This window comes from Herpailurus yagouaroundi, unplaced genomic scaffold (genome assembly GCF_014898765.1).
Source record: "Herpailurus yagouaroundi ecotype Mexico unplaced genomic scaffold, PumYag 28, whole genome shotgun sequence".
In the NCBI taxonomy this organism is placed as follows: domain Eukaryota; kingdom Metazoa; phylum Chordata; class Mammalia; order Carnivora; family Felidae; genus Herpailurus; species Herpailurus yagouaroundi.
The window spans coordinates 157,925,964-157,937,456 of NW_024412376.1; positions in this window are offsets into that span (position 1 = coordinate 157,925,964).

Here is an 11,493-nt window from a genome sequence, read left to right on the forward strand (position 1 = left end):
AAGCAAAACATTGGAGGGGTAGAGTAGTGTGAAAGGAATTTTGAGTGATTACAGAGAAAAGCATTTTCCAAGGTATGTTCCTTATCAACTGGTGTTCTAAGAGAAAACGGTTGTTTTGTTGAGTAGCTTCGAAAATATGTAATGTTATTATATATTGGTAGAAATAATAAAAATAATGATGATAGTAATAAACAATAGACATATAGATGATTCCTGCCATAAGCCTTATTGCTACTCATCAATCCTCCCATCTTTCTTCACTTCTGGGTGTACTGAAAGAATGAATATCTCCTGCTATTGAAGTTAAGTGCAGACACGTGACTTGCTTGGGCCAATGAAATGTGAGTAGCGGTGACGTGTGTAGTTGCTAGTGCTCACTTCTACAATTTACTTTTCTCCCTGTCTTTATGGCATTCCCTCAATGAAGATGACTCCCTATTCCAACACCAACTTATGATGGACGTGTAGAATAAACACAAAGTAATTTTTCATTATTCTAAGCCATTGAGATTTTGGGCTTGTTTGTTGCAGACGCATAATCTGATCCTTACTGATAAAATCGATAACATTTACTGAGGTAGATACCTTTCATAGTTTTTTACATATGTTGACATATTACCGTCTTATTAGAGTCACTGGTATATCTAGAGGCAAGTAAATATGGAAGTAAAGAAACCTGTGGAAGATTTTCCAAGTGTATAGAACAATGCACAATAGAAACTCCTCATTTCTACTTTTCTCATTTTTGTTTAGAACACTTATTGACACCTTGTGCAACACAACCATATAACATGTTGGAAAATCCATGCCTCAAACATGCTCTCCTGTCCATAGCTTAATATAGGGTACCATGGACCACAGGGAGAATAGAAGCCTTACCTAGTGGGCAAACTGCGATAAAGAGCTGAAAATTCTCTTACCCTTATTTCCACATCAGAGACTGAGATGATTAGTGGTTCTTCATTAAAGCATGATTTTGACGCTTGGCTAACATTCAGTATCCAAGAAGAGGTGGGAAGTCAAGCAATGAAGCAAACAAGGCCTTATTATATTGATAGGTTGATCTTCTTGGAGGAAAACTGCCAGGATGCTAGCTTCTCTTTCAACCAAAACCCCAGGGAAAGATAAAAATTTCCACCTATTGAATAGCTGAGAGAGCAACTAGGACTAAGAGCAAGAGATAAGTAAGTATGACCTTGGAAAGGTGAAGGTCATGAGACTAATGCATCCATGGCCAGTGTTGCTATATTAGTCCTCATAATATGACTAAAATGCCATGTGATGGAGAATGTTTGACAAAGAAGACAGGTGTGATGACTTATTTGATGTGTCAACTTTATTGGGCCAAGGGGTGCCCAGATTAAACGTTATTTATGGGTGTGTCTGTGAGGGTGTTTCTAGATGACAGTAGCATTTAGATCAGTGGACTCAGTAAAGTAGATTGCCCTCCCCAGTGTGGCTGGGCATCATCCAATCCACTGAGGTCCTGAATAGAACAAAAAAGGCAGAGGAAGAAGGAATTTGCCCCTTTGTCTGCCTACTTGAGCTGGGATATCAGTTTTCTCCTGCACTCAGACTGGGATTAATACCATTGACTCCTCTGATTCTCATTGCTTTGGACTTGGACTAGAATGACACCTCTGTCTTTCCTCGGTCTCCAGCTTGCAGATGGCAGATCTCGGGACTTCATTATCACATGCATCAATTCCTCTAATAAATATCTTCCTGTACATATAAATCCCATTTGTTCTGTTTCTCTGTAGAACCCTAATTCACAAGGTGACCTTGGTAGTGTTCTTGAAATCACTGGGTAGTCTGAGGTCTGTCCTTCTAAACAGGTTGGCCAAGGAGACAGTACAACCTTAAGACCAGATGTAGAAGCTGCACAGAAAGGACTCAGGGCTCTTGTGTTTATTGTTTCTGTTGCTTGGGACACTCTTCTTCCAGGCCTTTACATTTCTGGCTCTTTCTCATCCTTCAGGCCTTTCCCAAAATGTTATCTCCTCAGAGCGGACTTTACTAACCTCTCCGCTTTGCAGGCTCACTATCTCTCGCATCACTCTGTTTCACTCACACCCCAGAACTCATCACAATGTGATACTTTTCTTGTTGATTTATTTGGTTGTCATTTGTCTCCTCTTAATAAAATATAAATGCCATGATACCAGAGGCCTTGTCATGTTCAGCAAGAAACTCTCAGTGCCCAGCACAGTATCTGACACCTAACAAAGCTCAATAAGTATTTCAGAATGATTAACTGAATGGTTGAATTACTGAATGAATAACAGGTACAAAAGAAACTAAGGAGCTCTTACAATGAAATGTGCACAAGATGGACAAAGAGAACCCCTAGGTAGTGTGTCACCAATAGCGGCAGACAGAAGTAGACAGTCACTCAGTACATTTTTATAACATGGAACAGTGCAGGACCACGAGTCAGAGTTGTCTAAAGAAAAAGAATGTCTAAAGAAAAAGATGGAATGAAAATATTTTCTTGGTTTTAATTCTAAACATGAAATTTTAAAATAGGCCTAATAATACCTGGCCCCTCTGAAGTGTGATGCACTTGAGATTGCTTTGACTTCATAGGTTAATGAGTCTCTGGATTAGGTTTTATTTTTCTTGTTTCATGTTTCCTCTCCTTTTCTGTTCTCTTGTCCTACTTCTTATCTTCTCTCCACCCCTTTACCCATATTTTTCATCCTTCTTTTCCTCTTCCATTCCTTCCTTTTTGCCTTCCCTCTCTTCCTTCTTCTCTACCTCCTTTCTTCCTCTCCTCTTTCTTCCATCTCTCCCTCTCTCTATGTTTTTCTACCTTTTAAAAAATGTTTATTTATTTTGAGAGAGAGAAAGAGAGAGAGAGAGAGAGAGAGAGAGAGAGAGAGAAGAGAGTACAAGAAGCCAGGGAAAGGCAGAGAGAGGGAATCTGAAGCAGACTGTGCTGTCAGCTAGACCCTGATGCAGGGCACGATCCCATGAACTGTGCAATCATGACCTGAGCCCATATCAAGAGTCGGACACACTTAACTGACTGAGCCACACAGGCACCCCATTTTGCTACCCTTTATTCATCCTTTCTTACTTCCTCCCATCTTTTTAAAATTTCCTTTCTCCATCAATCCATCATATGAGAAGAATATTGTGCTATTGCCAAAAATAATATAGAAGAACAAGAGAACCATTTCTTAATCTCCATTTGTTCTCTGTTCATTTGGGAGGACATGATTGGAAACAGTGTGTAGCCTAGAGCTGAAGTGTCTTGAGGGCCAGAGAGACATTTTTAGAGTCCTGGCTCTGTCACTGGCTGTCTTGTGACTTTATCCTTAGGAACCTTAGTTTCTTCCTCTAATAAGTGGGGATAATAATAGCACCTTCTCTGTGGGGTAGGCATGAGGAATACATGAGATAATGCTGTATATAAAACCTTAAAGAAATGTCAGTTATATTATTAAATATTATATAATGAAACCTCCTGGATCTTCACTACTAGAGTAAGATGCTTCATCTTATATCTGCTTAGAATGCTCAATTCACCCTCTTTACTTCTACTACAACATCATTTTATCCTTGTATTCTCTTCTCCTGTATGTGCAGTGTGTTATATTCCTCTTTAAGGAAACAGTCTTCATAATCGTGTATGAATTAGGATACTTTCAGCTATAAAGTAAACAAAAATCAAATTAGAGTAGTTTAAACATTGATAAAGCTTTATAATACATCATAAAGAAGAGTTAGAAGGTAGGAGTTTCCAGTTTAGCTATTCCAATGGTGCAAGGTGTCATCAACAGGAACATAGATGTTCCCATCACTTCCCTTTGCCATCTGCAGCCTGTTGGCATTCATCCAAGACATGTCCCCTCATGATATCAAGATGGCTGCTGTAATGCTAGCCCCCCACTTCTCACACAAGTTTGTCCAGAAGAAAACAAGTTTCTTCTCACCTATCTCTTAATTTTTTTTAATGTTTATTTATTTTTGAGAGAGAGATAGCATGAGCAGGGGAGGGGCAGATAGAGAGAGGGATAGAGGATCCAAAGCAGGCTCTGTGCTGACATCAGAGAGCCCAGTGTTGGACTCAAACTCACAAACCATGAGATCATGACCGGAGCTGAAGTTGGATGCTTAACTAACTGAGCCACCCAGGTGCCCCATCACCTATCTCTTTTTAAAAGAAAGCAAAACTTTGTATAGAAACTTCCAATGGATTTTCCTTTTTCTTGCCTCATTGGCCAGTGTTGCATCACATGGCCTTGCTTAAATCAAGCTTGTCAAAAGGAATAGAATTGCCTCTGTTGGCTTGAACTGATTAATATTCATTTCTTGGGCCTAGCCTGGAGCCATCTTCCTTGAGAACATAAGAAGATTAACATGAAGGGCACCTGAATGGCTCAGTTGGTTAAGCGCCCAACTTCCACCCAGGTAATGATCTCCCAGTTTGGAGTTCAAGCTCTGCGTGGGGCTCTCTGCTGTTAGTGCAGAGTCTGCTTCATATCCTCTGTCCCCTTTCTCTCTGACCCTCCCCTGCTCTTAAGCACTCTCTCTCTCTCTCTCAAAAAGTAAACATCAAAAAGAAAGAAGATTAACATGAAAAAATCAGAGATTCTCCATTAAAAATGAAGGAAACAGAGTTGGGGTTTAACTATACAACCAGGAATGTCTGCTATAATTCACATTTGTATCTCAAACTCTAGCAGACTGCCACCCACATATTAGGTCTTTTCCAATAGTTGTGGCAAGAAAACCCCATTATTTCTTGTACTTCCAACTGCCTACTCAAAATCTCCACTTGGATTGCCATCTAACTACCAAGAGGTAGGCAAGAGAAATGGCACAGATTCTGCCTCACAATCCTCAGAAGGAACCAACCCTACAGAAACCTGGATCTCAGACTTGCAGCCTTCAGAACTGTGAGATAATACATTTCTGTTGTTTAAGCCACTGGTTTGTGGTACATTGTTACAGCAGCCCTAGCAAAACAGTAGACTTTTCATTGCCTACTAGGTAAAATCTCTGTTCCTTATCATGATGTACAGGGTCATCCAGGATCCAGTTCTGACCTGTTTCCTAGAATCTCCCACCATTCTGTTCTCTAGACCCTTTTCAGAGTTCTTGTGATATGACCTTGGGTGTGGCACGTGTTCCTCCATTTCTGCCCACATCACTTTCTCTCTTTCAGAGTCAGCTCAACTGTCATCTTTTTGGAGAGGCCTTTCCAATCCTGTCTCCCAGAGGGACTTTCTTCTCTTCTGTTTTCCCCTTGTACTGTGTGCAAACCTCAGGTGAAGCACTATTCCATTGAATTACTTTTGTCTTTGTTTTATGACTGCATCTGTCTGTCTAGACTGCAAGAACATTCAGAGAGTAAATGGCTTCCTATTCACTTTTTTTTCCTTTTAGTGTCACAGTCAGGGAGGTGGCTTATGAGATACAACAATCTTTGCTGGGGTGTTACTAATCAGCTGAGGAGTTGAATATGATCCAGTTGAAAGTGGGTGGAGTAAGGGTGGTGAGAACTTGTTTTACATTTACTCTGCTGCTAACTTGCTGGGTTATCTTGGGCAGAGTCCTTAACCATTCTGGGCCTCTGCATTCCTACCTTCAGAGTGAAGTGGCTGATCAGATGCCTTCTAACGATTCCTTAGTGGTGGCCTATGGGAATCTCCCCCCAAAGATACTCTTTTGTGGGATTTTCAGAGAAAGCCAGACCAAAATTGTAAATACTGAATGAAAGAATTTCAGGCAGACTCAAGTCAAAGAGCAATGCTTCCTAACTGAAGGATCTGTTCAAGTCTCCACTTGTTCCCGTGGAGCCAGCCCTTTCTTTTGCCCCCTGGCAAGTGTGACTGCAACCTAAGTTCACAATGGCTGGGAATTAAGTTTTAGTTTAAGTTTTATAACTAGACTTTTTAGGACCACCTTCTCTTTTTCTGGCATGGATTTCAGGGGCAGTTAAAAGGAGGCTACTTAAGGAAATGGAATAACTTCCAACAAGATACCTGCAAAACCTGAATGGGAAAACCCCCCAGGGTAGAAGGTGGAGCTTCCTATGGCACTCAGGTTCCTCCTCCTTTCTCAGCACCTGAAATCTCTCCCAGAGCAATAAAAGGCTTATTTGGTGAGAGGAGGATTTTTCCATTGTGGAGCCACCTGAGCTCTGTGTCCCTAGTGGAGAAACAGCTTTGGACTGCTGGTGAGCCTAATTTTGTGATAGAAAAAGACAACAATCTTTATTTTTGCAATGGAACCAAATTGTATTGGTTTCAGATTAGGTCTCACATGGGAAATTCTGTTTTTGCCCTTTGTGAAAGCTGCTCTTGAATACTGAGAATCAACTGAGGGTTGATGGGGGTGGGGGGGGAGGGGAAAGTGGGTGATGGCCATTGAGGAGGGCACCTGTTGGGATGAGCACTGGGTGTTGTATGGAAACCAATTTGACAATAAATTTCATAAAAATAAAAAAAATAAAATTAAAAAAAGCAAGCAAGCAAGCTCCCTTTACTTCAACACTATTCTCGGAGAGATCCATATCCTGACAGCCTGGAACAGTTATAGAAAGTGTTCCCATGGTCTTTGTAACTGATTTGTCTGAGGTATTTTGTATAGTATTTGATTCACAACTTGTTAGCTTGTGCAAATTGTTTGGTGTCCATGCTACATGGTGGTCTTGATGTAAAATGGGTATAATGATGCCTTATTACCTCTTACATTTTACTTCTAACAAAACCATTCATTTATCTCATGTCAAGTCTTCCAGTCAGTGATGTTACCCCTGGTTTCCAGGTCTACAATTTGTTCAAATAAAATTTGACTTTAGTTTTGCAGAAGAACACTTACTTAATTGGCTTCAGAGGGGGAAAAAAACCCCGTTGAACTGTACGTTGTCATAGGTCTGGTAGTCACAAACTTGGGTTCCTCAAAGGCTTTTGAGTAATAATAATTCAATAAAGATTCTAGTGACATTTCTTTCTAGGTCATACTGTATTCTTTTTCTTTATATTTGCACTTTCACTCCCTGCACCCCCTTGAATAACCAAGGAAGCTGATGTTATCGCATCTACCTACCAGATAAGAAAATTATAACTTGAGGAGAATGAGCAATGGTTCCAAGGTCACCCAGTGGCAAAAAAAAAAAAAAAAAGAAAAAATAGAGTCAATACCTAGATCTCCTGACTCTATATCCAATGCTCTTTCCACTACAGGAGTTAACCATGTCTTGGAGTTGTTTAATTAAGTTCAATTATGATAACTGACTTAATATTTTGCGTTAACCCAGAGTAAAAAACATATTAGATGACTGCTATGAGCCAGGCTTTCTGATATATGTTGTTTAACTCCCAACCCCTGTCTGGAAGAAGCCCACAATTGAGTAGTCAAGATAAGATTCCTGCAGAAATAGACCCAGCACAAAGCAGAATGTAGATAGCTCAGGGGTAAGAAAGTGCTCAGATCAAGAAGGGCCTTTGAATGTGTAGCTAAGGAGTTTGGAATTTATTGGCAGGCCATGGGGAACCACAGAGAGTCTTTGTTGAGTGTCCTTAATAAGATTTTCTTAAACAAAACAAAACACAACAAATCACAAGCAACAACAACAAAAACATGGGAAGAATTGAGAGCAAGAATTTGCATCTCTACTCCCCCCAACTCAAGAAAACTGGAGGAGGACAAGCAAGATGCAAGGGTCTTTTCAAGTCACAGTGAATGAGAGAGAACTGGGACTCCCACCCAGTTCACAGGCATCCTCTCCCATTTCCTTTCCTTAATTTCTAGTGTGCAGACAAGGTAGAAGTTGGCTGGGCAGGAAGAACTGATGGGCCACACTTCCTTTCTCTTCTTCTCTGGGCCATTGCGTTCAAGTCTGCTGGCTCTTAGAGTCAATTATAATCATTCCTCTTTTCTTCCTGGCCCTTTGACAGTTGCCTTATCTGTGTGACTTGTTTTGGGTGGTTAAGCAGACCTGATACACGCAGTGTCTTGAAATGGCTCTGCTTGCAGGGCTTTGCTCTATCCTCCTCTGTTGTCACCACATAAGCATGTCCAGGTTAGCTCAGAGTGAGACAGCACTGCAAAACTGAACTGCAGAGAGGGCCAGTACAGGGTAGAGGGGAGAACTGGGGCTGTCATTGCAATTTAAGAGCATTTAACTATCCCCACACCTACTCTTCATACAACATCATGCTATTTTTCTGTAGCATCTATGCTGAATCCCATCCATGTCGAGGGTTATGTGTACGGGTTTGATCCTAGTTATACCCCTCCTTTAAGTACAGTCCTGATATCACCTCCTTCAGGAGACTCTGAACACTTCTAAATCATACTAGTTGTTCTTTTCTCTGGGCACCTAAAGCAAGTAAAAATGAAGACTCTGATTAGTACACTGTCTTTCAATAGACTGTTTTGCTTGAATGGCTTCTTCAAGCAAATATGTAGCAGACAGGGATTCTAGGGAAGAGGCAGAGAGAGCGTTTGGGGGACCCAAGTAGCCAGATACTCCTAAGGTAGAGAAGAATCCCCCATAGACACCTAGAGCCTCTCCAAAGTTGACTTCTTAGGAACTCCAGGAAAAGCCATTGTCCAGCCAGGCAGCATGGAGATGAGGCCTGAGAGACTCATGCAGAGGGCAGAGGGTGAGAGATGAAATTGTGGGCAGATATTTGCTAAGAGGGAACTTGAATTTGTGGACAAGCAGGGCACTGTGTCATTGTCAAAACAATAATACATACAGCTCTCTTTCACTGGTCACCTACTTTGTGCCTTTCCAGTAGACACTATAACTCCCATTTAACAGATGAAGAACCTGAGGCTTAGTAGGGAAGTGATTTACCCAAGATCAAAAAGCTGGTAAGCAGAAGAAATACAATGCAAACCCAGGCCTGCTTAACTCAGAGCCCGACACTTTTCTGCCCTGCTATTTCCAAACTATATTAGGAAGCTGAGAAACTACCTCATCTAATTAGGCTGGGCTTTCCCCCAGGGGGTCAAACCATGGGGCAGAGTTTCTAGTGGGAAAGGAAATTGTGAAGGGTCCTTGGAGAACTTGTCTGTCATCCCATGGACAGAAGTGTACCTGTTCCTCGTCTTCCACTTTCCAATGTCTCAGCTGGCTATAGCATTGGCTGCTGGAACACAGTGGTACTTGCTGGGGAGGGCATCAGAGATTCTAGCTCTGGATTTACTGTGTGATTCACAAACTTGCCTTGATTAGAGTTACTTTAACTATAAAATGAGGGATTTGGGCAACAATCAGTTCAAAATACAACAATTTGGCATCTACTAGGGCGAGTGGATGAATGAGGGTGAAGAGAGACACAGAGAGGGGTGAGTCCCGACTTCCAAGGAGCATGTGGTCCACTGTGGGCAAAAGCCCAGGCCCGGGTTCCTTTGACACAAGTCAAGCTGTAGTGAGAGCTATGGCAGAGGTGTGACCAAACTGTGGGGGCGTCAAAGAAGGAAAGACCTGGAGGGAAGGCTGGAGGGCAAGGTGGCGGCAGGCAGGAAGTTGACAGACAGGAGGCCTCAGGAATGAGTGGTGTTTATAAAGAGGGATAAGGGTCTCATTTCATGTAAGTATCTCTAGAGTCTGTTAGAGTGCCCATGACAGTTCTCGATGACTGCTTACTGACTAAATGAAGAAAGGAGGGTGAATAAATGAACAGCCATTTCTGCCACAGACATGATAGTTTCCATTGTTTATAGGTTCTGCAGGGCAGCAAAAAAAAACTAGTTTTTTCTGTTTTATGATATGGCCAACCAATCTGACATACATGGAAAAACACTGTACTCTTATTTTTCCTTTGGAGTTTAAGAGCAGTGCTTATTATAAACATTTGGAATTGTGGGGAAATTATAAAGGTGTGACTAATCTTATCACCCAAAGATGATCAGTCTTAACATTTGGTATGTATATTCTCCCAATCCACCTTCCCAGTGCTTACACACACACACACACACACACACACACACACACACACACACACTCACACTTTCTTTTTATCCATACATAGAATGAAAATGTGTTCAGACAAGAAACAAAATGAGAGAATGTAGATTGAGTAGTCTCATTTGACTTTTATATGAAAGTGGAACCCATGGTAAAGTAAAAAAGGGCATAATATGGTATTTTAGGCTAATGCTTAAAATATGAAAATCATTTCCTTTTTTCCCAAATATTCATTAACCAACTCCCCACCATATACAAGTCCATGTACAAAGTACTTCCCACTGTACTAACCTTTTTTTAAAAGTTTATTTATTTTGAGAGAAAGAGAGAGAGGGCAGGGGCAGAAAGAGAGAGAGAGAGAGAGAGAGAGAGAGAGAGAGAGAGAGAATCCCAACCAGGCTCTGCATTGTCAGCTCAGAGCCCCATGTGGGGCTCAAGCCCATGAACCGTGAGATCATGAGCTGAGCCGAAACTGAGAGTTGGATGGTTAAGCAATTGAGCCACCCAGACACCCCATTACTAACATTTTTAAATATCACCACAATTTTGCAAATTTTGGGTGATGCTGTCTCCATTTTAAAGAAGTGGTTTAGAAAGTTGCCAGATTTACTCAATGGAAACCCAAGTTTGTCCAACTGAAAGCCAAGTGCTTGAAGAGCTTTCAAGAATGTCAGAAGTGGTGTTCCAGAGGTCTCTACACAGGACTGAGAACCAGACTTCTAAATGTCATAGGATCCTTCCCTGAGTTTTCTGTAGAAGCGGGCTGCTCCAGCCAGATGTTGGCTGCTATGCCTGTTAATGTCCCTGGGCTTACCACTCTGACAGCATTGGCCATCTGAGTTTCTGCAAAGTGTCCTGGTCAACAATCCCTCAGATATTCTTGCCAATAGACTGCATCATTTGCCAGCTACATGAATGACCCATCTTGGATCTGCAACTCAGCAAGATTTTAGATCAGTATAGATCAGCTATCAACCGACTGCAATCACAAGAGAAACCCAATGGGAGAATGAACCAGCTGAGCCCATTCAACTCATGGGATCATGAAAGATAATAATAAATTGCTTTTTTATTTGGGGGAAGTTTTGTCACACAGCAATAGATTATCATAGCAGTGACATTGAGTTGGGTGGAAATTCAGACCTAAAGGAAGTTTTTTAGGAAATTTTTTCCAGTAAGTGCATTATTGGCTTTAAAATAAATTCATATGTGGCAAAGGTTGTTTTTGACTATTATACAACTGGCCACTTCCATTAAATGTTGGCACTAAGGGAGTTTTCTGTATATATATTGGCAAGAGGCTCTGTGGACAGACATTTCAATAGATTAAGGCTTCAAAAAACCATTAGTGTATTGAAAAAAGGGAAAAACATGGTGTCCAGAGCCAAGTAGTGTACAAATATTCCTGAAAAAAAAAACACAGGAAAAAATATTTAGAAAATTTTTTTGAGAATAGATTAGGCTAATGAGTAACTTCAATACAGGGTTTTAGCAAGTTGAACTTGTCAGTCTCTTCTTTCTTTTTTATTTTTTATTTTTTATTTTTTATTTTTTTT